General features: G+C 38.0%; 1 pseudogene; it reads right to left on the reverse strand.

Moving 5' to 3' along the window:
* Positions 1 to 2,691: 2,691 nt before the first annotated feature.
* LOC150080496 (arylsulfatase B-like) lies at positions 2,692 to 26,843 on the reverse strand (annotated as a pseudogene).
* Positions 26,844 to 26,991: the final 148 nt, after the last annotated feature.

A 26,991-nucleotide genomic window follows, 5' to 3' on the forward strand; every position in this document is an offset into this window, starting at 1 on the left:
GAGGAACCATTCACAGAGGAGGAAGTCGATTCACAGAGGAGGAAGTCAATTAAAAAAATTCAAAAAGGTAAAGCTCCTGGTCTGGATTTTATTGAAGGCGAGACTGTGAAACGTCTCTGAAGTATTATTGGAGCTATGGCTTCAATAATACTTCTTCAGCTCTTCAACACCTGCCTGAGTGAGGGCAACTTTCCATCACGTTGGAAGCATGCTAAACTGAGGAGCTTTACCTAAGGATCCCACAGGTACCTCCAAGGAATACCGCCCGATTGCGTTGCTTTCCATTCTTGGCAAGGTTTTTGAGAGACTGCTGTCCCCCCGCTTCCAACCCCCGATATGAAGCCAATGGTTTGGCATCCTCGCTTCAATTTGGATTCAAACAAGGGTGCTCCACAATTGATGCTCTATCTAAAACCCTCAAAGTGGCAGAACAATCGGATGCAGCTTATGTATTAGCAATCTTCATTGACTTCAAAGGAGCTTTTGACACAGTGTGGTGGCCAGGCGTTCTTCAAAGTGGCAGAGTCTAACTGTACCTGGAATTTCTACCACTGCTCAAAAGCTACTTCTCTAACCGCAAGGTCAGCATCAAAACAAAATATCACTGCATCACCCGACATCTAAATCTAACTCGAGGCTGTCCCAGGACTCCATCCTGGGGCCAGCTGTCTGGAATATGATACTTGACGACTGGCTCCTGAGTGACCACCCACACACTACTCAGCTTTCTTATGCCGACGACATGGTTATCATCGTTGAAGGCCCCACCCGCGCCACCATAGAAACCTAGGCTGCAGTCGTTCTCTATGATCTGTCTGAATGGGCCACGGAAAATAAACTCTCAGTCTCCATTGAGAAGAGCAAAACTCTCCTACTGAAAGGCAAACTGGACTTCTCCAGACCTCCTACCGTACGTTTTAATAGCCGCCCACTGAAAAACTACCGATCGGTGAAGTACCTAGGAGTAATTTTGGACGACCGGAGAACTTTCATCCCCCGTATCTAAGCTATCAAAGAAAAGATAAAAAATTACATCACTATGTTAGCACGCGTTACCCTCAAGGACTGGGGTCTTAAAGGACCAACTAAACGCCTTCTGTATTCAGCAGTATTCATACCAATTGTCACATATGTAGCTGCAGTATGGTACCACCGAATGACTACAGGTATGTTCGTGTCAGACGGCACCTGGGATTTCTCCCATCTCCGATCTCCATCTCCGCACCGAATGACTACAGTGCATGCACAACGACAAATTCAGCAAATTCAACGACTTATGCTACTACAAACGACCCGCGCATGTAGAACGACATCAACTGCCGCCCTAGAGATACTAACAGGCTACTTCCCCTTGGACCTCCACGTCGCTCTTATCGGATTCTCTCGTGCTATTAAGAAGCAGAATTCCTCGCTATTCAAACCCGAACCGATACCGAATCAAACAGGAACATAAACGTGTGTGGCTAGAATTGATAAACCTATGGCAAACCCGCTGGAATAACTCCACAACTAGTGCAACTACTAAACTTTTCCTTCCTGAGCTAACCTATATCAACAAACAACGTTCCACTTGTTTCTTCCCTAACATCTATGCTTCCTCCCAATTAACTGGCAACGGGTCCTTCAAGAGACACCTTCTAGAGTTCGGCCTAGTCGAGAATGCCCTCTGTATCTGCGGAGAACCTGAAACTGGGACTACGTGATGCGCTCATGCAACGTATACTTAGATCCAAGAACTCAACTACTGCTAGACCTCCACACTACATCACTTCGGCCAGAAACCAAGTGATGGGAATCTAACGATGCCATCCGTTCACTGACCGGTTATGCCAACGAGGTCTTTCGTCGTCGCTGGCATCACCTGCAACTCCCTAACACTACTCCTAGATAACCACCTCCACACAGCAACTGATACCCAGCACAGGAAACTTCCAGTCATGAAACTGCAAATTGCGGCCAGCCCTGCCAACTCCGCTCCGTGATTCTCCACTCTGACGATCCCGGACTCTTTAATTTGAATTTTACCTATTCTCTTCTCCCTACCCACAGTCCTCCTCCAGGACTCCCACAACTCCACCTAGCACTCTTCCTGCTCCGTTTACCTGGGGGATGCCTACGCTCTGTCATCCCCCACTGTCTTCCCTGTCTTCCACTTTTCTGTCTCTTCTCTGCTCTTTCCTTGGTCCTCCGCACTCACGCTCCGGCAGGAGTGTCGACGGCCCGTCAGATGTCTTTTAACTCCCTTGTCCGGCTCCTCGTGCTAGTGGACGGATGCTGGGAGGCTCCTTCCTGATGATCGCGCCTCCAGTAACGACGAGGCCAGTCAAACAACACACAACCCACACTGACTGGCTTTGCAATGTTAACAGAGTATTTAACACGGATTTGTGGGAAACGACGGGAAAAGCATAAAAATAACACTGTGTCCACTATATGCTCGTGGGTAAATCACACACTTCTGGCATTTAGAGAGTTCTGTACAGTACCAAGAGTATCGATGGCGCAGATGTAGGTGACCACCGGTGGCGCATTACTCTAAATACTATGCCACTATCCTCATGGGTAAAGTGTCAAACGCTCCTTCCCTCGTAAAGCTATATCAGATGAAAATTGGATTCAGTGCAATGGTCCGTCCATGTTGTCACAGCAAAACCATGTATTCGAGAATCACAACGAGGATCTCCCGGTTTGTTACAGGGGAGGAACTGAGATTTGGTTGAACTTCTCAATCCTCTTCATCATACAGTCTACAATCTAAAGAGAAACAAAACAAGTCAGTAAATGTACGTGGTGCTTTACATTTCAGGTTGATTTTTATTTCTTGAATTAATTGGATTTTTTCTTTTTCTGTGATTAATAGAAGTGGAAAGCAAATAACTATCTTGATACCAATTAATTACTACTTGATGAACTAATAAGATATAACACACTTTTTATTTTAGTAAAAATTATTTTATTCTGAGCAATCTACCTTTGAACAGTGAATCATTTCTAATTGATTCTTTTTAAATTTCTTTCGCATGTCAAGTCTCTCTGATTAATTCTCCCACTCTTTCTCACACAGACGTTGAGGTGATGTCCACACCTTTATTACAGATACTCCCAACTCCCAGAGCCATTGCTGTTCTAATGTAGCGTCGATTGATGCCACAGTATTGTCGAAGATCAGAAAATATTCCCTGATTTGGAAGATATACAAACAGCGCAACTCCTACCAGCAACTCCACAAATATTTTTGTTAGAGCAGCTACTGTTATTAATTTTTAGAAAACATTAAGCAATTAAAGCTTCGACTTTAAATATTGTTTCCATTTTTATCACCGAAATGACTGATGCGACTGTGTTAAACACTTTCGTTTGTGAAAAGGAACATTACGAGAGACTATAGTAATAGTAATAAATGCATGGGATGCAAGAAAGCAAGCGTATGAGCTTATGTAGCAACAGCCAAAAAAAAAAAATAAAATAAAATAATAATAATAAAATAAATAATAAATAAAAATTCGCACAACCATTCCCTCTAAAAGTTCGTCCAGTTCCTCCTTGAATTTATTTAAGCTATCAACTTCAACAACGACAGATGGAAGTTTGTTCCAGCAATTAACCACCCACTGGCTAAAATATTTCGGCAAATTTATTCTACAACTCTTTCTACGCTTTGAATTTATGTCTCATTAGGCTTGTGATCTGAGAAAGTGGAAGAATCCCATCAAAATTCAGCGTGCTCAACCCATTCAAGGCCTTATACACCTCAATCAGATCATCTCGCAGGTGCCTAGTTCCAGTCGCTGCAATTTGCATAATTTAAGCCTTTCTTGGTAAGAGGATTCCTTCATTTCCCTCACCAATTTTGTTGCCTTTCTCTTCATCATCTGTACATGCTTAAGCAAATCTACATCCATCCTAAAATGAGACCTCCAGGCCTGTACGCAGTACTTAAGTCATGGCCTGACCATTGCCTTATACAAGTGGATAATCACCTCCTTTACCCTGCTGGCAAAATTCCTGTATATCATTGACCAAACCCCATGACTTGTTCTTGCAGCCTATCGGCATTGCTCGAAAATTTTCCTATCTGAGGGAAAAATTACTACCAGGTCTTTTTCGTTTTCTACCACCCTAAGTGTAGTACCACATAGTCGGTACGTTTCTCTGGGGTTATTTCTACCCATATGCAGTACTTTCCATTTGTCAATGTTAAACTTCAGTTGTCACTTCTCAGCCCATCTGCCCAAATTTTCTAGATCCTGTTGCAGTAGTACACTGCCATTACTGTCATTAACAACCCTGCCAACCTTTGTATCATCTGCAAACATTGCCATTAAGTTTGATATACCTTCATCAATATCATTGATAAATATACAAAACAACAGAGGACCCAACACCGAACCCTGACGTACAACCACTAATAACATTAGTCCACAAAGAGCAGCGTACATTGATTACCACCCTCTGTCTTCTCCCACTCAACCATCCTTTTATCCATTGTAGCAACTTACCCTTAATACCATTCTGTTCCAATTTGTACAATAGTCTTCCATGCACAACAGTGCCGAAAGCTTTCCTGAAATCCAAGTATATGATATCAAAATTGATTTTTGCATCCAGTTCCTTTGTAACCACATCATAGTATCCAATCAAATTTTTCAGATAAGACTATCCCTTAACAAACCCATGCTGTATCTGAATTATTGCTGCAGTCTTGTTTAGATTATCCTGCAATGCTTCTTTAACCAGTGATCCATTATTTTCCCTGGAACAGAAATTAAACTAACTGCTCTGTAATTTCTCGTGTCACCCTTAGATTCCTCTTTGTGAACTGGGGATACATTTGCACATCTCCAGTTCGTGGGGACTTCCCCTGAATCCAAGGATGCTCTCATAATTATGACTAAGAGTTTGCTTACTTCCTTTCCCGCCTCCTTTAATATAACTGGATAGATCCCATCCACCCCAGGTACCTTTTTTTATGTTTAACTTCAGCAATTTCTCCCCTACTTTCCTCTCAGTTTTGAATGAAAATATTCATTCAGTTTGTTTGCTATCTGAGCAGCATCATCAATAGTCGAACCATCGATATCAAGTGGACCAATTAGATTCATCCACTTCCTTTTAGAGTTTATATAGGTAAAGAAATTCTTGATATTTTTCTTAGCATCCTTTGCCAAAGATTTCTCGTAATCTGCCTTCGCCTGCCTAACCTCCTTTGTGACTTGGTTACATACCAGTTGACATCTATAATAGACTTCTGTTTCGCCTGATACCTTATATGCATCCCGAGGATATTTTATCTTTGTCACATGTCTAATTAGTTCATCTGAATTCCATTTAGGCCTAAATATTGAACAATATTTCCTAGCTGGTATGAAACTTTTAGTAGCTTCCACAAATAATTCCTTGAATGCTTCCCACTTTGAATTTACTGTTGATAACATCGTCAGTTGATCCCACTGTACAGAATTTGAAAACTGTCGGAGACCATTGTACTCACCTTTACGGAAACAAAAACCCTTTCCTATAATTACCCGTGATGGTAATTATATATTTAAGTAAATCCCACATCAGTACACTGTGATCACTGCCACCTAGTGGTTCCTTTATCTGCAAATTCTTAATACACGAATGATCACTGCTGATAACCAGATCAAGAGTGTTACTTTCTCTGGTTGCCTCTCGAACATGCTGCTGCAGAAAACAATCATCCAATAAATCCACAAAAGTCTTACTAGTGTGTGAGTGACCAACCCACAAGTTCCAGTCAATATCTGGGAAGTTAAAATCCCCCATTATAAGACATTCCGATTTACTAGCCCACTCTATTTCTCTATACGATTGTTCATTGTACTCATTAGAGTCATTGGGCCTATAACGCACTCCTACTCTTACTTTCCCTTTCGCAGTGCTTATGTCACACCAAACTGATTCAATATTGCACTGTCCATCTATGTCAACTGTATGCACTTCTTTTGATTTTATGTTTTTCTTAATTAACAGCATGAGACCTCCTCCCTTCCTATCCTGTCTATCCTTTCTGTACACATTTTGCTCCCCAAATTCCAATTCTGCATTCCTAATTTCAGCGTGACACCACGTCTCTGATATCCCAACAATATCCTCCTTTGATGTCTTGTCTATCATCCGTAAGCCATTTGTGACAGGTTCAACTGCATCAGCGGAACTGATTGTATAGATTACACTGCCTTCTTCCCTAGAAACAATCACGACTTACTGTCTTTGGCGTGAGTGAGAATACCTTATTCTTTAGCTCACAGCTTGCAGAAATCAAATGAAAAACCAAACAAGAAATAGCAAATAAGAATAATTTTTTTAACCTGCATCAGCAAGTTAGGCCGTATTGCACCGTATATATTACGTCTGTAACTTGCATATTTCTGCAGTTGATTTGCTATTTGTGGGATAAAAAGCCCCAGTTTCTAGGAGAAAAACCGTACTGTTCTCGCCTCAGACAAACCAGTTGAACTACGTTGTGCAAAAGGCCCATAAACTCATCGACGGGATTCCAGTTTTGGTCTTTTCCCTCCGGTGAGGGGGAGGACGGCGATTCTACCAACTGTGCTACCACGAGGGCATAAGCATAGACACACCGGCCTTCATTATAATTGCCCAAAGTAAAAGAAGCGCATGCTCTGAACTCATAATAAGTGAAGTGACAGATATCAACGTAGACATGATTGAATTTGTGTATGAATGCAGCAGTGTTTACGCTGTGCACATCAATAAAAAATCATGACTTTTACTCCTGTAAAAGTCCGTCAGCTGTATATGACGTCACCTTATGCGCGTTAAAGACATTCCACATTCTTAGACAATCTTTGACTCACTGTTTTTTTTGCCTACTAACATTTTCTTGACGTGCTAACTGCTTACGTCAATACACGTCACAATTATGCATCCAAATTTTCAGGTAAATCTGTGCATTCTTTCTAGTGGGAAAATTTTGATGACTCAGATGACGCTTCATAAAATGTGTGTCATCATAGAAGAATTCAAGGTTGAATTCTTCTACACTTGACTTGCCCCAGTTTCATCGTATGATGTCGTCAGCTCTTTTACATTTCATTCGCACCCTAATGCTAATTGAATGATGTAGCAGAAAAAGTGGATTCTTCAGAAACAGTGCCATTGGGAGTAATCAGTGTATGTTTCATAATTTTAGCTTATTCTCATTATCGTTTAATTATTACTTTAATTTTATCCAATAAAGTTTTTTTTTTTTTTTTTTTTTGGCTGGTGCAGCATAAGCCATAGGCTTTCTTGCACCATGCGGCCATTACTAATACTAATACTAGTACTAAAAGAAGACTTACCTCGGGATGTTTTTTTGCCAGGTTATAATATTCACAAGGATCGTTGTCAAGGTTGAACAAACATGGAACCTGGCAAGGATTACAGCTTTTCATAGTAGTTTTGGGTACTGGTCCACACTCCACTTGTGTCCCTTTGCGCCACTTACGTCTCCCATTATGTCTCCCATAGTAGAACTGTCTTTCTAAACTCATTTATCGAGTTCTTTGTTTCGACGATGGTCCATACCAGCCATCAAATAAACCATTTTCCCAAGTCCCATTGACCACTTTGTAATTCTGTTGTATGAGAGAAGCCATTCCAGATATAGAATCAGAATTGACTAGAATCTCTTGTCTTGGGGAAGGCAGATCATCTTTCAGTACTTCCCACATGTTCATGCCATCAATATTGCCTAGGTTTTTAGTATCGCCACCTAGTATTTAAAAAATCAAACAAATAAGTCAAATAAACAAATCCTTTCAAAATTACATAGTATCCAATTACTTCAGGAATGAGTTCCTCGTATGTAGACAATAAAAATATTTTATATCAACATAGTTCCGGAAATGCTTGGTTTCCGAGTTTTGAAGATCTGTCTATGACACTTAACTGTTCTATCCCCTTATACTAATTGTTCAAAATGTCCACCTTCTGCCTGAATACACGCCTCACATCGACGTCTCATGGACTCGCGAAGACAATGCCAAATTCCTGGCATGTTTCGTATTGTCTCACAACCTGCCACAATTCGATTGCGGAGAGTTTCCACATCAGCTACGGGAATCGAATACACCAATGACTTTAAATGGCCCCACAAGAAGAAATCTAGTGGGTTTAAATCAGTAAACGTGGAGGCCAGATAGTTGGTCCACCTCTACCTATCCACCGACCAGGAAATCTTCGATTCAGGTAATTGTGGGCTATGTGGTTGCGTGCATGAAGTGTGCTTGTTGATGAATGAGCAGTGTCGCCTGGTGCAAGAAATCAAGCATGTGGTTTTCCAGAAAGTTTCTGTACGTCTGCCCTGTGAGTTTGTTTGGAAGTACATGGGGGCCCAAATAACTTATCACCAAAAACACCCGCCCAGATTTTGAGGCTTAACCGCTGTTGGTGATGTGATGGAAGAATTGCATGTGGGTTTTCCTCAGCCCATGCATGCCGATTGTGATAGTTTTGGATTCCGGCTCGTGTGAACTGTGATTCATCTGTAAATATCACTATGGCAAGAAAGTGAGGAGTTGTACCACACAGCTGCAAGAACCACTGGCAGAACATTACCCGCGCAGGGTAATCTGCTGGTGACAATGTCTGTACCCGTTGCAGATGGTAAAGATACAGTCGGTGTTCTCGCAACACTCTCCAAATAGTCTAACAGTGAACAGCCAGTTACATTGCTATTCTGTGTGTGCTGATTCCAGGAGAGGCATGTACAAAATCCAAAATCTCTTCCTCTACTTCAGGAGTCGTAGATCTTGGTCGTCCTCTGTAGGCAGAACGAGGTGTAAAGGTCCCATGTTCACAAAGGCTGCGATGGATACCTTTAAACGTTTTCCTGTCTGGACATCTTCGTTCTGGGAACATTTCGTGGTACAAACGACGAGCCTCCAGAGCATTGCCTCTGCCAAAATGTACATAAAGTGCATATCCGCTTGGTCTTGATTTGAGTACATGGTCGGAATGGAAAACCACTAGAATCTGTCAGTACCTTGTGATGAAGAAATCACCTGCGGGAGATAAGCCATTCCGGTTAATAACTCGGGAACCAAGCATTTCCGGAACTACGTTGATAAAAAAATATTTTTATTGTCTACATATGAGGAACTCATTCCTGAAGTTATGTCGTGTATTTTTGAGACACCCTGTATATAGGGGGGATACGTAGTACAAATACGTTTTCTGTTCACAACGATATTCTTTTTCATGTTTTTATAAAAAGTTGCTTTAACCGAACTTAGTAGCGAAACTATGAATTCTGCTTCGGTAAGAATTGCAACTGGGCATCCCTGTGCTAATTTAAAAAATGTACTATACTAACGTGGAAACGAGTGGATCTGTCTGCACTCTTTTTTATAGAAAAACAGAATTGCATAATTTTTTTTATTAATAATGAATGGAAAGAAAAATATTTTTGTCTCTTTTCACAGGCACGTTGATTCTTTTGTTTACATCTTGGTCTATTTAAGCTGTGTAGCACCATGTATTTTACAGTTGCGCAAACTATAATGCAGTACATTCCAAAGAACGATTTTGGGTAACTGTGAATAATGAATTATTATGTTTCGTTGGAAATAATTAATTTTTCTTGCTGAAATTGTTTGAAGAATGGAAAGGCAATTAAGGAACTTAATTACACTCGCAATAATGTACGTACATGGAGTGATATCATATAAAAGAATGAACTAAAAAATAATTAAAATTACGTGTTAATTAAGAAGTAATTAAAAATAATCTCACTGTTGAATTCTGAGGGGTTTCAAGAGGGGAAGCAACAAGTGGTGAAAATATTTACTACTACGATAAAATCAAGTTAGAACGCTATAATTAATTGCTGTTTATCACAATACCCCCTCCCCTACTTTCCCCACAGTGAAAAAGCCTGGATTCAATTTTGAGTAATCCTAAAGAGTAACTTTTATGTCCCTATGTACGAGTATATAATTAGAATAGTAATAATCAGAAGGATGCAAGGAAGCAAAGCCTATGTACCATTAATAACCTTAAAAAATAAATGAAATATTTAATTAAAACCTCCTCTAAGTGTTATATTCATTTACTTCATTCAAATGTTTATCTAATCAATCTTTAATAATTTATCGTGAATTCCTGAAAAAATAAATAATAATAATTGCAAAATATGTTAGTTTATGCGAATTCCATTAGATGGCAGCACACGCTAATGTGAGTTTTTGAAGAGTAGTTATTTAACAAAATGGAAATTTTGGAACACGGTCTTAGTCTGATATGATCCTAAAGTAAATCAACAGCAGAAGCTGATATAACAAGAGAGTTATGTAACGTTTCTGTACATGAATTAGCAATTGCATGAGCTGCGTACATAGCTAAGAACAATGTAAGTTTGCTCTCTCTTCAATCCGGGTCGTAGTTAGACAATCTCAGGCGCAGAGAATAGATTTTTTCATGAACTATGTATGGCGTGTTTTTCAACTCACGCGTTATGAAAATCGTACAAACATATTACAGCGCACGGACTTAGTTTGTGTCTCACAGCAAACAACTAAGTTTGTTATGAGACGAATTAAGCCCACGCAGAACTGTGCAATGGTAACAGGGGCATAGGTGCGTGGTTCATCTTGGGACCCTTTGCTTTATTAATCTGCGTTATTCACGTTTAAGAAGGGCACTCTTTTATCCCATTTAGCCCAATGGTTAAGGCAACATTCTTCGTGAACAACGAGGCACTATCAATGTAGAACCTGACAACCAGGGATGAAAAATTTCCACAATTATGGAGATATCAAAATGTGCCAACAATTTATAATTCAGAGCACACGCTTTACAGGCGTAATTCATTTGTGATTGTTTAATTTAATGATCATTTCTATAACATGGTACTGAGACGATTCACAAAAACAAATCGCAACATCAGCATGGTGATCCATGCTAACGAACCCCTGGTCATCATTGGATTCATTACCATGGAACAGAACGAAAAGTCTGCCTCTTCTGACAATATGCATTCCTTGACATTGCATAGAGCAATCTTGGCGTGTCTTTAAAACGTTTCACTTGAACAAAGTTTTAAGTAATTCTACTATTAATTGCCTTACATTAAGTTTAAAATAAATAAATAAATTTTCTGTTTATCCTCATCCAATAAAACTCTAAATTATTATTATTATTATTATTATTATTATTATTATTATTATTATTAGCTATATGGTGCAAGGAAGCCTGAGGCTTATGCTGCACCAGCCAAAAAAAAAAAAAAAAATCCCGAATTACCCTAAGAGAGAGAGAGAGAGAGAGAGAGAGAGAGAGAGAGAGAAGTAGAAGGGAATCACCAAGAAAGAGAAGAATGATGATATCCAGCTCAGGACCCTGGGTGTGCCAAGCCCATACTCACCAGATGTGAGCCCCCGGGGTTAATTTTTGCCCCCCCCTCTCTCTGTGAGTGTCTAGCACACACAATAAGGCATTACTTGTGGCATCATGTTCAGCTGTCGTACAATCTGCATACACAACGCATCTCCAGGTACAACCACACGGTCAGAGGAGTTCACAAGATCAAACGAATACAAGAAACGCGCTTGCACCCAGGTCACTCAAAGCACGTTTAACTTACGTACTCTTTTGCTTTGACCACTTGGCTACGGTATATGCTAAAAGGAGAGGAGGCAAAAGTTCAAGATGAAAAAGATTTAGGTGTGTTACGATTCAATATGACATGAAAATTTCTATGCAGTGTAAACTGGTAACTAGGAAACTATATGGTGTCCTGTCTATGATTTATCGGACCTTTTCGGGTTGGAAGAACGACATTATTATCCCACTGTTCAAGGATGGTTTCACTGCACTTGAAATGTTCTGAAAAGGTCGAGAGACCATGCCTAAGAAAGGCATAAAATGAGAGGGTTCAAAGAAGGGCAAATGGATAAGTAATGAGTCCAATTCGATGCACATATGAAGAACGGATTAGAAAGCGTAGAGTACAAAGTTTAACAATCAGGCATCTACGGGGACATTTAATTGAGGTGTATGAGACACTGATGTGGTTGAGTGAAATGAATAAGGAAGAATTGTTCTCTCTCTCGAAGATGAGAGATGGAACACGGTCCCGGGGCACAAAAATAAAATCTCAGGAAAACAGAAGATTAGATTTCATAAAGTTAACATTTGAGCGATTATCGAACATTAGAATAAGTTGTTCCCAAAGTGCAGTAAGTGAGTACGAAATGGGAACAGTATGAATATTCATTTTTTTATTATTTTATTTTATTTATAATTTGGCTGATGAAGAGAGCTTCTGTCTACTTTTTCATGTCATTTGACCTTAGTGATAATAATACTAATTGTCTAATTACAATCACTGACTGGAATTAAGCAGAGTCAAGCAAATAATGTATAGAATCGATTATAATCCTATTTCGACTTTGGTTTTTAATATAACTTTAATATCTGAGTGTACCCTCTTTTCCCCATTTCACTAATCCCAGTACTACTTAAATGTCCCCAAAGTAAAGTATCAACACAGTGGTACTACACTGACAGTGGTAGAGAATGAAAAGGACCTGGGGGTAATTGTGTAGGCAGATATGAAGTTTTCTGAACAGTGCAGATGGTCTACAAGAGTAGCTCATGGGGTCTTGTCAATGATATACGGGAATTTTTCTAGCAGGGATAAGGAGGTGATTATTCCCTTGTATAATGCAATGGTCAGGCCACACTTTGAGTACTGTATACAGGTCTGGAGGCCTAATTTCAAGAAGGATGTAGAGTTCCTGGAACGAGTACAGAGGCCGACCGGGCTAGCCAGGTAGGTAAAGTGCCTGCCTGGCAATCCAGAGGTCGCGGGTTCGAATCCCGCCTCGGTCTTGACAGATGCACGGAAATTTGCCTTTAACCAGCGGGTAGTTGGTTGGTGGAACAGACTTCCATCCCTTGTTTTGGAGGTTGATAGCCTAAATAAATTTAAGGCTGAGCTGCACAGGTATTTGGAACGAACGGAGGGGTGAAATCGGAGCGGTTTTTTTTTTTTGGCTAATGCTGCATAAGCTTGCTTTCCTGCTATCGTATGACTCTACTAATGCTAACACTGTATATGGCAGTGAACTTAAGTTCATTCTTGAGGTGGTGGGACTATAAGCGATAAGAACCGAGTAAAAATCTTTTTTCTTTTATTGATAACTGGTTTTTGAATGCGTTCACCTGCAGACTTCCATGTTTACACGGTCCTGACTATATCATTGGTTGTAAGAAGTGCAACTTTAATCGGCCTGCAGCTTAGATAAGGAGTTTAATACCGCCGATTGTACTGTATTTATTATGAATTATGATGATCCTTTTATCATGAACTTTTATAAGTTCTATTGCTTAGTAGTCTAATCGCCATTCCAAGTAGTTTCGTACCTGCTAAATGATACAAAGTCGGAAGCCAATCAGTGATGTGCATCATCTGCCTGGACACTCTCCCTCTTTTGTTGTTCAGCAAAGGACTCCAGATAACAGCCGAACCCCTTATGCCTCCTTCCCAAAAGGAAAACTTTCCCCCTCGTAGAGGCCAATTAGAACTAGCCGAACCCTCGAATCCACTGACTGTTCCGCCGTTGTTCGTAGAAAAAATAATGACGGAATTATCCAGCATGGCGGCTTCAGCTAACGCTTTGAACACTGATCCGAGAGAAGAGTCCAGCGACGAAACCATCCCTAAGGAAAGTTAAAACAAGGAATCAGCGCAAATTGTATATGATTTCTTTATATTACATTCATTTTTTGTACTTTAATTCATTAACTATCTACCACGTACCCACTTATTATTAACTGTTATTAATAGGTATTTACTTATTATCGTTAATCAATTTTATTTTTATTTCATTATTATTCATACGTATTGGTATTAAACATAAATAAAGTTAACACTATCATTATATTCAAAAATTATAGAGTAATTCACACTGAACTCGTGAAGTCTGAGCTTCAATTGTGCAGTTGATTGTAATTTATGTCTGAAGAAATAGTCTCTCTCTACTGAACCACTCTGACAATATTTCGAATGACTTTAGAGTTCATTATGAATATGTTCGGAATGGTAAATAAGGCTACCTTTTCTAAGTAAAACGTACTTAGTATATTCGTATATTTAAACGCTGTGTGACACAAAAGACTAAAAGGCTATTTGGTTAACCCTATGGTTCAAGATTTATCGTCCTAAATTTGAAACCGCTGAATAGGTCATATTAGTGGTGGGCGGGGGGGGTTGGTGAAGAGAATATTATTATTTGTCACAGCGCCAGGGAGGTTGGTGAGAATGATAAGTTAATTAATTATAGTTACGGCACCTTTCGTCATGTATGTTCTAGGTGACTGGTCCCCCCTACAGGTGTTACCTGGACCTTCTGATGTGACACTTGCATTACGCCCTCGCACTTTAGAGAAATGGGGTACTCCCAATATTTTGCACCTTTAGTGTAGATTCGGCGAAATGTGTTCGTCTCGTGGTTTTGATTAGGATCAGATCTCGTATACCCTCAACATAGGAGAGAGAAGAGAAACTCACCTCTCCAAATGTCGCAGTTTGGACCTGTTAGCGTTGTGTAATATCGAGGAACTTAAGGAAATTAAGCTCATCAATATGCAATAACCCTTTATAATTTTGATCTTATCCAAGTCTGGCGATTACTGCTATGAATAGGAGCTTAGCAACGAGGCAAAATTTCAACATAACAAACGTTTATTGAATATATAAAAAGCATGTACACATCACTCACATTCTCTTAAAATCTTCCTTATTAAAACTTCGTTATCGAAACATAAAGTATTACAATGATTCATCTGGTTATTTTATACCCCTTTACAAAGGGTCATTCCATTAACATAGTAATTTACAATATACAAAACTCTCATATATATACATGACCATCGCCATTGCTTAAGTATCAACATCTTACTCTTGACTTATCCCTTAGTATAATATTTAAGTAAATGGGATAATCAAATCTTTGTATTAACTATTTAATATCCATGCTATTCTCCAAAATTAGGTTCCGCGACATATAATACATGTCATGCTTAAAATAGTAAATCATAGGAAGGATTCATCTTTTAAAACTTAGTTATTCCGTTATTATTCCATTTAAAGGTTTGCCTTTCACATACACATAATAAAGCTTTTCTGCTTACCCTTTTTATCTTCTTCATTGACTCTATGGGCTGGCTTCTCTACTCGGGCGTTTTCTTCTTGCTTTCTTGCTTCTCTGGAAACCGCTTTTCTTCTATACTTCTGCTATGACACTGGTACTGGCACTTAGCTAACTCTTTAACGCACTTTTCACTTCAACATTAGCACACTACCAAAAGACTGACCGACCAACTCTTGTCAACCACTCACACAACAAGCGTCCACCAACTCACTGTCCCGGATCCGCTAAGGACCGCTTTTTAAACCAGGAGCAGCTCTCTATGTTTAGACAACTACTCCCTCTCATTGTATGTTCCAAGTCCGGGGTCAGATCCCAAGTGCCTGAACAGCGCGTGATGGACAAGGAATCATCACCCCATCCTCCAGGAATTTCCACATTCATCAAACCATAGGTACGTCACGACTCTTTTGGTATATTCACCACTGTGGCTCTGTGCATCAAATGCACAATCTTGACCATTTGGGACAAGCAAGAGTGTTAACACCAGAGAGAGCTCAAGGTATTTGCTGTACACGTGGGAAAACAATTTTTCCCCACTCTACACCCCGCTCGGGTGTCATCCCATACTTGTGAAGCTCTCGCATGTTAATAAGGGAAGATAGTCTTTCTTTATCCTTTCCTAACCTTACAGCGAAAATCTACCGCTGTACTGTGAATGCAAGCCTAGGCTTATGTGGCATGCACATCTATATGGCTTCTTCTATGCTAGATACGAGTGGGTGGGCTTTTTCTTAAGGTTCTTAATATTTTAACTCTAATTTTGAATAATATTTGCTTGATTCTACTGATTTCTATCTTTGTTGATGGAATTAACAGATTATTTATTAAAATACAGGTGCTCAATTAATAATATAGATATCAGCAAAAAAAGGGAACCAGGCTAATATTGGTTTTTATCAATTATTAAAGGTTTAATTTAATCAAAAGAGAAAGGTGGGATCTATACCACTCGTAACAGACGTCTGCAAGTTACCCAAGACCGTATTTAGCGATATTCGTCAAGTAGACTGGTCAAAGGTTCTCGCCGTTAAAATCACTTATCTCTTTTAAAGACTGTCAAAAATATTTTCTGTTTTCTTCGAATTCGGCACAAGAATGATCAAGTTGTTTCACGACTGGCAATTGGTGTGTTGCTCTGATGATTTTTCACGATGCCAACAGTAACCATCTGTTTCTGTCATTTCTCAATAGTGATAACATCTTTGGACATAGCGATCCACTATGCAACTGGGCCCGACTTCTTTAGAAATGGTTTGCAAAACGTTCGGAAGGCTTCACTCTCCTTCCTTGGCTTTCCCATAAGTTGTGTTTCCTATACCCGGCAGTTACTGCAATCGATCATAACGATTGCAGTAGCCACCAGGACAGTTGTGGTGACCTAACACAATATTATATGGGTAATTATATTTCAGGGGCACTTGGGTGACTGTATGTTAAAATTTTTCAAATCCCACGGTTCATTTTCTCGTTATGTTAACTTATTATATACTGCTTTTTTGTAGTAGTTTTCCACACTGAAGATATACGCTAGATTGTTCTGAAATGTCACTCTGAACGTAGTTTAATTTTTATAAGAATTACTAGCGACCGCAATGATCATTGGTGATTGAGAGAGCACGAACAAAACCATCAATAGCGAACTTCTTGGTTTCTTCAAATGAGTTTAAACTCGCAGATACTCTTGTTTGTTCCGAGATTCAAAATTACGTATGTTTCTGGAAAATTATGTAGTAAATTTTCCTATTGTAACACACTGCTGGTTTTTCCTGTTGTAACACAAGGCTGGTTTTTATTATTGTAACACACACTTTAAATAGGGTAGTTGTTTGAACACATGTATGGGGTTTTGCCATCATCTAATATGTTGTTTTTCTTCTATCTTTTATTGTTAAATCAAGGTTAGAAAACAGGCCTTGTGCATCGGGTTGCATTATATCATCAATGTTTCTTCCGACGACCGACTAACTGGTTAAAATAAATTAATTAAAATAAAAGTGATATATACATTACATAAAACAAAATTAAATAAGATAAAAGAGTTAAAATACATAGATAGTAGCTTTCGAAATCTTTTACGAAATCTAACCCGCCTCACGTCAATCAATTTATCTCTACCGCCTACATCCCCTATTATTCGAGCGTATCGGAACGTCTTGTTAGGATTTTGCGTCACCATCATATACGATGTGTGCAATTTCCGGGGAGGAAATTGTAATCTATTATTTCTAAGGTGAAAACACCAGTTCCTCCTTTCTTTCGGAATGGTTCCGTATACCGTATTACGTGTCCGGATTGTTGGGGGGGGGGGGGGTGTTATGTAGGTGAGTCTGGTGAAAGATTAAAAGATCGGGTTTCTGAGCATGAAGTGGCTCTGTGAACCCCTAATTTTGAACGCTCCGCAGTCGCCGAACATTATTGGGTTGAGCAGCACAATCTTGATCCCCAACGGGATATTGGAATCGTCGACTGTTCACGTGATTACCGCCAGCGCTCATGGCTTGAAGCACTGCACATAGCTACCAATAATAGTACTATGAATCGGACGAGGGGAGTACACTTACACCCTATTATAGAATGTACTGTATTGCAGTGCGATGAGCGCTGGTGATCATCGCACAGCACTTTTATCTTATTTTATTTCTGTTTTATGTTATGTATATATCATTTTTATTTTAATAAATTTATTTTAACCAGTTAGTCGGTCGTCGCAAGAAACTTTGATAATGTTAAATCAAGGTTTTTGTCTCAAATTGCTCGTCTTTTGTGTGGGTGTGTGTATTATGAAAATACTTCAGTTATACAGATAGATTCATAAAAGTATAGTTTCTGTTGTCATTGTTAATTTTACAGAGTGGGGTGCGTGTGTGTGTGTATGTTCATGTTTCTGCTGCAATGTTTTTTTTTTTTTTTTTTTTTTGTTGTTATTTTGGTTTTTAGGAGCATTAGCAACTAAGGCCATATTGCTCCGGGGATATGCGGTGGTCATTCCCTGACCTTTCCGCATCCTCCGTATTTGGGGTGGTCACGGGCTCGAACCCCAGTCTAATGAAGAAGCGTGTGCTACTCACTGCTGCTCCTGTCCACTTGGCTACGGAGGCGCCCTGCTGCAATAACAGATCCAAAAATTATTAACATTTCAACTGTTCAGAGTAGTTTGAAAAGTTTTTTTTTTATTATTAAAAATATCATCTTTTTACTGTTTTGCTATGTAAAATTCAACAAAGTTATTTGTTTGTTTGTCTCACACATGCAAATTTTCAACCTTTGATTGTAAATAAGAAAAAAACGCTTTTTTATTTGAAAAAACCGTATTATTTTTCACTAATTTTAATACATTCCATTGATTCCACATGTGCAATTTCTGATAATTTGAGGGATGATAATGGAATTCCTGGAAACACAACAAGATCGAAAAGGTAATTATATCAATGATAACACTTTATATATTTTAACCTTAGGCGTGTCTTAAACAGTTGGAACAACATAATCCTTTTGAGGGAGGGGTGTGGTTAAGAACCTGTGAAGTTGTGGTGAGGTCTCAAAGTTGAATAAATGTTGAAACTGTATTATTTGTATTTTTAATTAATTTTCTTAGATTTCTATCTCTTGACATTATTTTCTGTTTCCACCCACCTTCTTTACTCTTTTGTGAATGTAACACCTTGTAAACTTGTAATAATCAGCTTCCTTTGAGCAAAGATTTTTTCGTGGATGTGGCTTTCTTGGAAATGGCTCTCTCAGGAATGTGTCAGTTTTGTATCACGTGATTAAAGATCTATATAAATTCGATGGTTCTTGGTGATGAACACTTTTTCTTGGTGCGTTTCATGATTTTTGCTGTTATTTGGATGCTAACCGTTGTAATTGGTGATATGGAATCCAACACTGTAAGTATTATTTATAATATTTAAATTTTTAACTTTAGTTTACCAGTTTAATAAAAATTCATTTTTCAGAACCTTCGTTTATTCTTTTACAACCAATGATAGAGTAGAAAGAAGGTGGAATGCTTTCTATTGTTATTTTTTCCATGGTAGCAATGCGGTTTTGAAAACACAAAGATGGGTTTGTTTATCGATCGTTTATTCGCGGACTCACATTACACCCCACATATCATGAACCAATAGAGCTTTGTAGTGCAGAAGTTGTACAAAAAATGCACAATGCTTGCACCTCATCAGTAAATATATCATGGCTTATAAGGGTGGTCACATAGAACGGGATTTATTACAAAAACTGAGAATACCTTTTGTAAATTTAGAGTTGTTCGTGTGCCCTAAGTTTTCAGACCTACAGGGCTGCGGGTTCCACTTCGCAATGGTGAGTTTTGCCACTGGGCCATGTTAGAGGTGTTGGCTTACCATAGATGGTTGACAAATTTTTTGTGAACATGTAAATTTTTTGTGAACATGTAAATTTGTATATAACATCCAATAAAACTGTTTCGTTCATTAAAATCTATGCTTCAGTTACTTAGTTTAGATATGAAATTTAAAAATTATTGCTTTGTTCATAATTCATGAATAATAGAAAAAAATGCATATATTCACGTATAAATGAAGAACACTATATTTTCAGGAAAATATTATCTCGTTCATTAAGCTGTGTTAATTAACACGTTGATATTTAAGGGGTTTAAAAATAATTTGATCTTTTAATAGTTTAAACACCTTGATTAATTAATTTCTTAATTGATTGGCTTATGAATGCTTTTAATTTAATATAATTTATAGTCCATAAAATGAGCCAATTAAAAAAAAGAAAAATTGATGCCGAATGCCGCATTTTCAATGATAATTGGACATTCAAATATTTAATTGCAAATATAGGCGATAAAGCTGTGTTTGGTTTGTAACGAAACTATTTCCATTTTTAAAGAATATAATCTAAAAAGGCATTTTTCAACAAACCATTTCGTAAAATATAAGCTATCTTCACCGGAACAAATGAAAATTGAAGCAGAAAATTTAAAATGTGGTTTTGCGTAAGCAACAAAATACTTTGAAAATTTTGTCAAATACAGATAGAGCTCTGACAAAAGCTAGTTACATTGGTGCACATAAGGTTGCAAAACAATGTAAATCATTTTCTAACGAGGAATTTGTGAAGGAATGTTTGATAGATATTGCTGAATTATTATGCCCTGATAAAAAAACTGACGTTTGAAAAAATTTGCCTGTCACGAAGAACTCTTGTGAGACGAACTGATAATATTTCGAGTAATTTATGTGATCAATTAAAATTAAAATTGGAAGATTGTACTTTCCATGCACTGGCTTTAGATGAGTCATTTGACATTACCGATACGAGTCAAGTTTTAATCTTTATTCGAGGTATAAATCATAGATTTGAAATTACGGAGGAATAACCGATGGGAGTCCTAGTTTGACAGGAAAAAAACATTGGATTATTAAAAAGAATAAGCGACGAAATAAAGCGTATTCCAGGAAAAGAAATAATTTTCTTACATTGTATAATTCATCAAGAAACCCTTTGCAAAAGAGTTCTAAAACTGAAGCATGTTATATCAGTTGTAACGAAAGTAGTTAATTTTATTCGTGGAAGAGCTTTCAACCACCGGCAATTCATAACATTTTTGAAAGAAATTGAATGTGATTTTACTGATATTCCTTACCATACGGACATAAGATGGCTTAGTCTTGCAAAAGTGTTAATACGATTTCATGATTTGTTGGATGAAATTGTAAACTTCTTAAATGCTAAGGACAAGCTGAATGAATTTTGTGAATTAAAAGATGACCAGTGGCTGAACGACTTTTTCTTTTCCGTTGATATGTTTTCGCATCAAAATGAATTAAATTTATTATTACGAGGGAAGGGACTATTTATTTTTGATATGTATACAAATGTCACATCGTTTACGAGAAAACTCAAGTTATTTTCGCAACAGTTCCAAAATAAACAGTTAACTCACTTTCCAATCTTACAAAAAAAGAGAAAAAAACTTGAAATGTGCTGATTTTAAGAAATATGAGGCTATAATAAGTGACTTATTTAATGAATTTACAAGAAGATTTGATGATTTTCAGAAAATTTCTAAATATCTATCTTTAGTAAACCTATCATTTAATTTTAATGTCAATGATGCACCACCTTGTATCCAGTTGGAACTGATAAATTTACAATCAAATTTAATATTAAAGAATCAATTTGCTGAAAAAAACAGTAACGGACGTTTATGCCTCGTTAAATCCAGAAATGTTTAAAAATATTCTGGATAATGCGCAGAAATATTTGGCATTCTTTGGATCGACATACTTATGCGAAACTACATTTTCTTTAATGAAAAATACAAAGAGCAAAATTAGATCAAGAATAACGGATGAAAATTTAGGAACAGTTCTAGGAATAGCCACTAGTGAATTGAATCCCAATTTTGATGAAATCATAAATCAGGAACATTCCAAATGAAATCCCTCACATTAAGGTTTTTGTTTTCTGCATTTACTTTGTTATCATAACAATAAAAATATTTATTCCAAATTGTAGTTCTTATCTGTACCTATCTATAATCGACTCCTATTTAAATATTGTATTTACTTTTTTTTAAAATACATTAATAATTTGGTAATTCAAGTAATATAACATTTTTTAGGTTCTGAGTAAAGGTTCTCGCCGCACAAGGTTGAGGTTATTTATAATTTCGGTTTATTATCTTACAGAATTCTTTGCACCAATTTATCTTTTATATGTATCAAATTTAATCAAGAAAATGCATTTGGTGTAGTGCTCATTCAACATGATAAAATTTCTTGGTTGTAATTTAAAATAGTTCCAACACTGAAACAGTTGAAAGTTGAGTTTGGGTAGTTCAGGATTGCGTCAAGGAACCGAAAGTGACGAGGCATCACTTGCAACCTTAGCCACTTGGCTAATGTTTAAACTGTAATATACTCGTAAAGGTCTCCATGTGCATCTTGCTGTGCCTGCATCCCTGGAATCAGGACAGGGGTGAAAAAAAGATAAAAATGTAGTTTATGCTTAATTGCTCATATAGAGATTTAGGTTTCCAGATATTCGGGGGGACACTAGTGATAGAAAATACAAAATAAAATAAATTAAAATTGGAATTCACACAATGTATTGCATGATATTCAAGTATTATTGGTAGGAATTTCTTAAGGTTTGTGATAAAGCGGTGGTAGTCAACATTATGGTTCTGGACTTCTTTCAGCACTTTGACTACAACAATCTGCCAACTAGGTGTAGGCAGTTCTTATAACTTCATGGATGTTCGAAAACAGAAATCCTCAAACCTCACTGATTACAGAAATTGAGTAATGTGATGAGTCCAACAGTTATTTTGACTTTGGTTATAATTATTCACTAATCAGACTTGAATTTAAGTCCGGTGTTTAAGGCTTTACAGTCGTATGATAAGATCCCATTATTTTATCTTCGCGGTGAACCGCCGAAGAAATTAGCGTTCGTCTGATTGAATGGTGAGGATGGTAGATGGAGCGAAGATGCCCAGACTTTGGCTTCATGAATCTGCATTCATATTTAATTTATGTTATCGGATACCTCACATGTGGTAAATATTGCTTGACTTCTCATTCAAAGTGTCTGCCAAGTAGCACAGTGGTATCGTCACCGTCCTCCACACACCGGGTGGAAAAGGCCCAGGTTCGCATCCCATCGATGACGCGAGGAAATTTTATGGACTTTTTCACTCCATGGTTGAGTTAGTCGGTCTCAGGCATAGCAAGTTTTTCCTCCCCCCGGAAAAAAACTAGGGTTTTTCGTCCAGAAAAACAGGCAAATCGACCAGAAAACACAGGCAATTTACAGACATAATACACATGGGTAGTTGAAAGTGAATTTTCTGGTGACCCTAATATAGTATAATAGGTTTATAAATGATATCCATTGTGGATGCGGAGAACTGGATGATTGGCACCGCGTAATGTATTCGTGTAACATCTACCTGAAACTACGTAATCAGCTCTTACTGGATCTAAATTTAACCACACTCGGCAAAATGCTAGAATAAAAAGCAAAATGTTAGAACAAAAAGAAGCGTCTTCAGCTTTTAGTCTCTTGTAGGCATAGGATCTTCACTCTTCTTTTTTGCATCAAATCCACAATCTCTCTGCTCTTTCCATTCATCATTCCAATGTTCAATGTTCCTATTCTAACACTTTTCAACTCCATCTTCATCTCTAGCTGAACTAACTTCTTTAACCGGACCCGTCCTTTGTTTGGTAGCCCTGACACATCTACTTTCCATCAATCACCTTTTATTTTGGCATAGTTTTTACGACCGGATGCCATTCCTGACGTCAACCCTCACCATTTATCCGGGCTAGGGATTTAAGCTGCCGATCTGACAAGCCTTACGCAGCTACAATGGTGATTTAATAATTTAATGTCGCAATTTAATAATTTTACGCAATTTATGCCGAATTTCTAATCCCACTGAACAAACAGGTGGCACTGCTGTAGTTCTTTTATCTCATGAAAATGGCTGACTCTGTAGAATGACTGTGACCTTGAAAATAACAGTAATAAATAAATCAGCAACACGTGAGTATTTTTACATACAATTTGGTATCCTGAAAATTTCTACCGCAAAGCTATCAGGTAGCAGAACTATTCCGCTAATAATTCCCAGTGACTGATTATAGTTCCTTAAAAATTTAATGACCTTGAAATTTCCTATGTTTCCTATATCCAAGAATAGTCATGATAGCCATTTTAAAAAAAGTTCACAGTCCGAAAGTGAATTCTCTTTGTTAATATTAAGAGAACGTTTTACTATTAGACACAGCGCATATGTTTTCAATTTCGTTTTTGCAATTTGTCCCCCTTTGCTTACCTACCTAGTCGCGTAGGATGTATTCCAGTCATCAGTGCTGCACGTCGGCATTACATAATAACTGTTCAAGAGTATCCCATCAGCTGCCAGAGCGTCAATATTTGGAGTTGGAATTTCGGGAGATCCGTGAAAACTGAGATCGTTCCATCCCTGAAAATAAATCTCGATCAATAAATAACTAATCGAAGAATAGATAAATAACTTTCGATTGTATTGAATTTATGAACTATTGATTTAATCTTTTGCCATACTTATTTGAATTTGGAAAACCAATTATATTTGATCAAACAAACAATACTTGGACCAAAAATTCCCACTTCGTACAGTCAGTATGAAGGTATGTTTAGTATAACGTCTTAGCTGAAAATAATTTTTTTTATTTTCGATTAGGACAGAGGAAGAACATACTTTTTAATGCCTAAAAATGAAGAAGTGGAAGGCGATGACAAAGGGAATCTTCCTCTAAACGGCCTTACATGTGTTAAGAGCAATGCAGACAGGCTGCCAGGGCAGCCTGTCTGCATTGCTCATGGGGTTTTGGGGTTTTAGTCATGGTATATAGGAATGATATATAATCAATGATATATAGAAATTTTGCTAGCAGGGAAAAGGAGGTGATTCTCCCTCTGTATAAGGCAATGGTCAGGCCACGCCTTGAGTACTGCGTACAGGTCTGGAGGCCTCATTTTAGGAAGGATGTAGATTTGCTTGAGCGTGTACAGAGAAGGACAACAAGATTGGTGAGGGGAATGAAGGGATCCTCTTACCAAGAGAGGCTTAAGTTCTGCACATTGCAGTGGCTGGAGACTAGGCACCTGCGCGGTGATCTGATTGAGATATATAAGGCCTTGAATGGGTTGAGCACGCTGAATTCTGATGGGATCCTTCCACTTGTTCAGATTACGAACCTAAGGGGGCATATATTGAAATTAAGAAAAGACAGATGTAGAATAGATGTGCGGAAATTTGCCTTTAGCCAGCGGATGGTTAATTTCTGGAACAAACTTCCATCTGTCGTTGTGGAAGTTGATAGGTTGAATAAATTTAAGGAGGAACTGGACAGGCATTTGGAGGGAATGGTGTGATTTTTTTTTTTTTTTTTTGGCTGATGCTGCATAAGCTCATACACTTGCTTTCTTGCATCACATGCCACTAGTACTACTACTAATTCAGAAACTGTGTGACTGCTTGTTGGAGGTCTGTTTAAAACGGATTTAACAAACGTGAAAATTGTCAATATGAATAAAGAAATAATTAATCCTAAGGCAGTCTATAAGTGGAAGCGAAATGTTTATACTAAGCTTAATTCTTTTATATTTTAATGTAAAGTCTGGATCAAATTATCCAAATAGGAAAAATGAAACGGAAATAATCTGCAGCCTTAGCAAAGGCAACACGTTAAATTCTGACTCCACCCTACTCCCGCGAGATTTCCGAGCATCATATATGTCACCATTAGCAACCATACCATCCGTGTTAACTGTTCATCCCTTGCTCATTGGCGAACTTGGTGGTACAATAACTTCGCCACCGAGTCTTAGCTGCCTGTTTGTGTAACAACTCCTGAAATTTCCTACACGGAAAAAGCTTATTCTTATTTCGGCGCGAATAGCACAGTGGCATCGTCACCGTCCTTCCCACATCGGGTGGAAAAGGCCCGGATTCGAATCCCGTCAATGAAGAGAGGAACTTTTATGGGCTTTTTTTCACTTCGTGGGTGAGTTAGTCTGTTTCAGCTGAAGATAACAAGTTCCTCGCCATGGAAACTTGGATTTTTTCGCAATTTTGAAAGTTCAAGAGGTCATAGTAGACAGTGTTGTTAATTGTCCATTGTATGTTATATATTGTTTTCTTTGTTCTCAGTAATTCAGAGACTCTGAGCATATTTAAAAATAAAAAGTATTGTATATATCTGTTTAATATCATAATTAGTGGGTGTAACTGAGGATAATTTGTGGAAGTTTTCCACTAGTAATTCATTTGTGGACACCCACTGGTATTGTACTACATCCGGTGGGTGTGAGACTTGTGCATTCGGCACAAATACATAACGTAAACCCGGGCCTTGAGAGGGGTCGGACAACAGCTGTCTTATATTGGCGGTGGTAAAATACCTTGCACATGTTTTTAAGCTAGATTTGTTGAGGTTCTACGCCAAAACAGATGAACTAGGTGGAGATGGACTTTTGCCTTGACTCTGGGATACACGTACGAAGTGCACCAGGAGGTACAATATAAAGTCTTATATATGTGTAACGAGAATGTTAATGTATATAAAATTGTATATATATATATATATATATATATATATGTAATAATTGTGTGTACAAATAAATGGAATGTGACTCTCCACAAGGAAATGTTTGGCGAAATAATTTGATTGATGATACTATGAAACACATTCTGACCGATTTCATAATATTCGAGTCACTTGTAGCCGACATCCCACATTTGTATATCATTTGATTGATGATGCTGTGACGCATATCCTTCTTGATTGCATAATATCCGTGCCACGAACAGGTGTGTATGTAGGTCAGGGACAGGGAAGGAGGGGGCCTGTATATATTTTTCTCCTTTGTAGAGCTTATGTATTATCGGCAAACTACTACCCCAATTGAAGAGGCCTTTAGGAACCCGTTTCCGACGGAGACTCGAACCCAGACCACTCCAAAAGAGTGGCAAGTGGCAAAATCACTAGGACAGCTGTCACTAAGATATATACACGATAAGAACAGCATATTATTGCAATCTGAGTCAGCGAACTAACTTCATACAGAGCTACTAACCAAAGCCTCAAATACTGCAGCCTCCACCATTAGTTTGCTGGGTCAAATTTCTAAATGTTATTTAATTAATTTGGATAACTCAAAAACCAAAAACTTGTTATATTACTTCTAATTTGTTTCAAAATCATTCTACCAAGATTTCTTTTAATATTCTCTACATTTGCTTTTTCAACATGCT

This window comes from Mastigoproctus giganteus, chromosome 9 (assembly GCF_048544385.1).
Source record: "Mastigoproctus giganteus isolate SK-2022 chromosome 9, ASM4854438v1, whole genome shotgun sequence".
In the NCBI taxonomy this organism is placed as follows: domain Eukaryota; kingdom Metazoa; phylum Arthropoda; class Arachnida; order Uropygi; family Thelyphonidae; genus Mastigoproctus; species Mastigoproctus giganteus.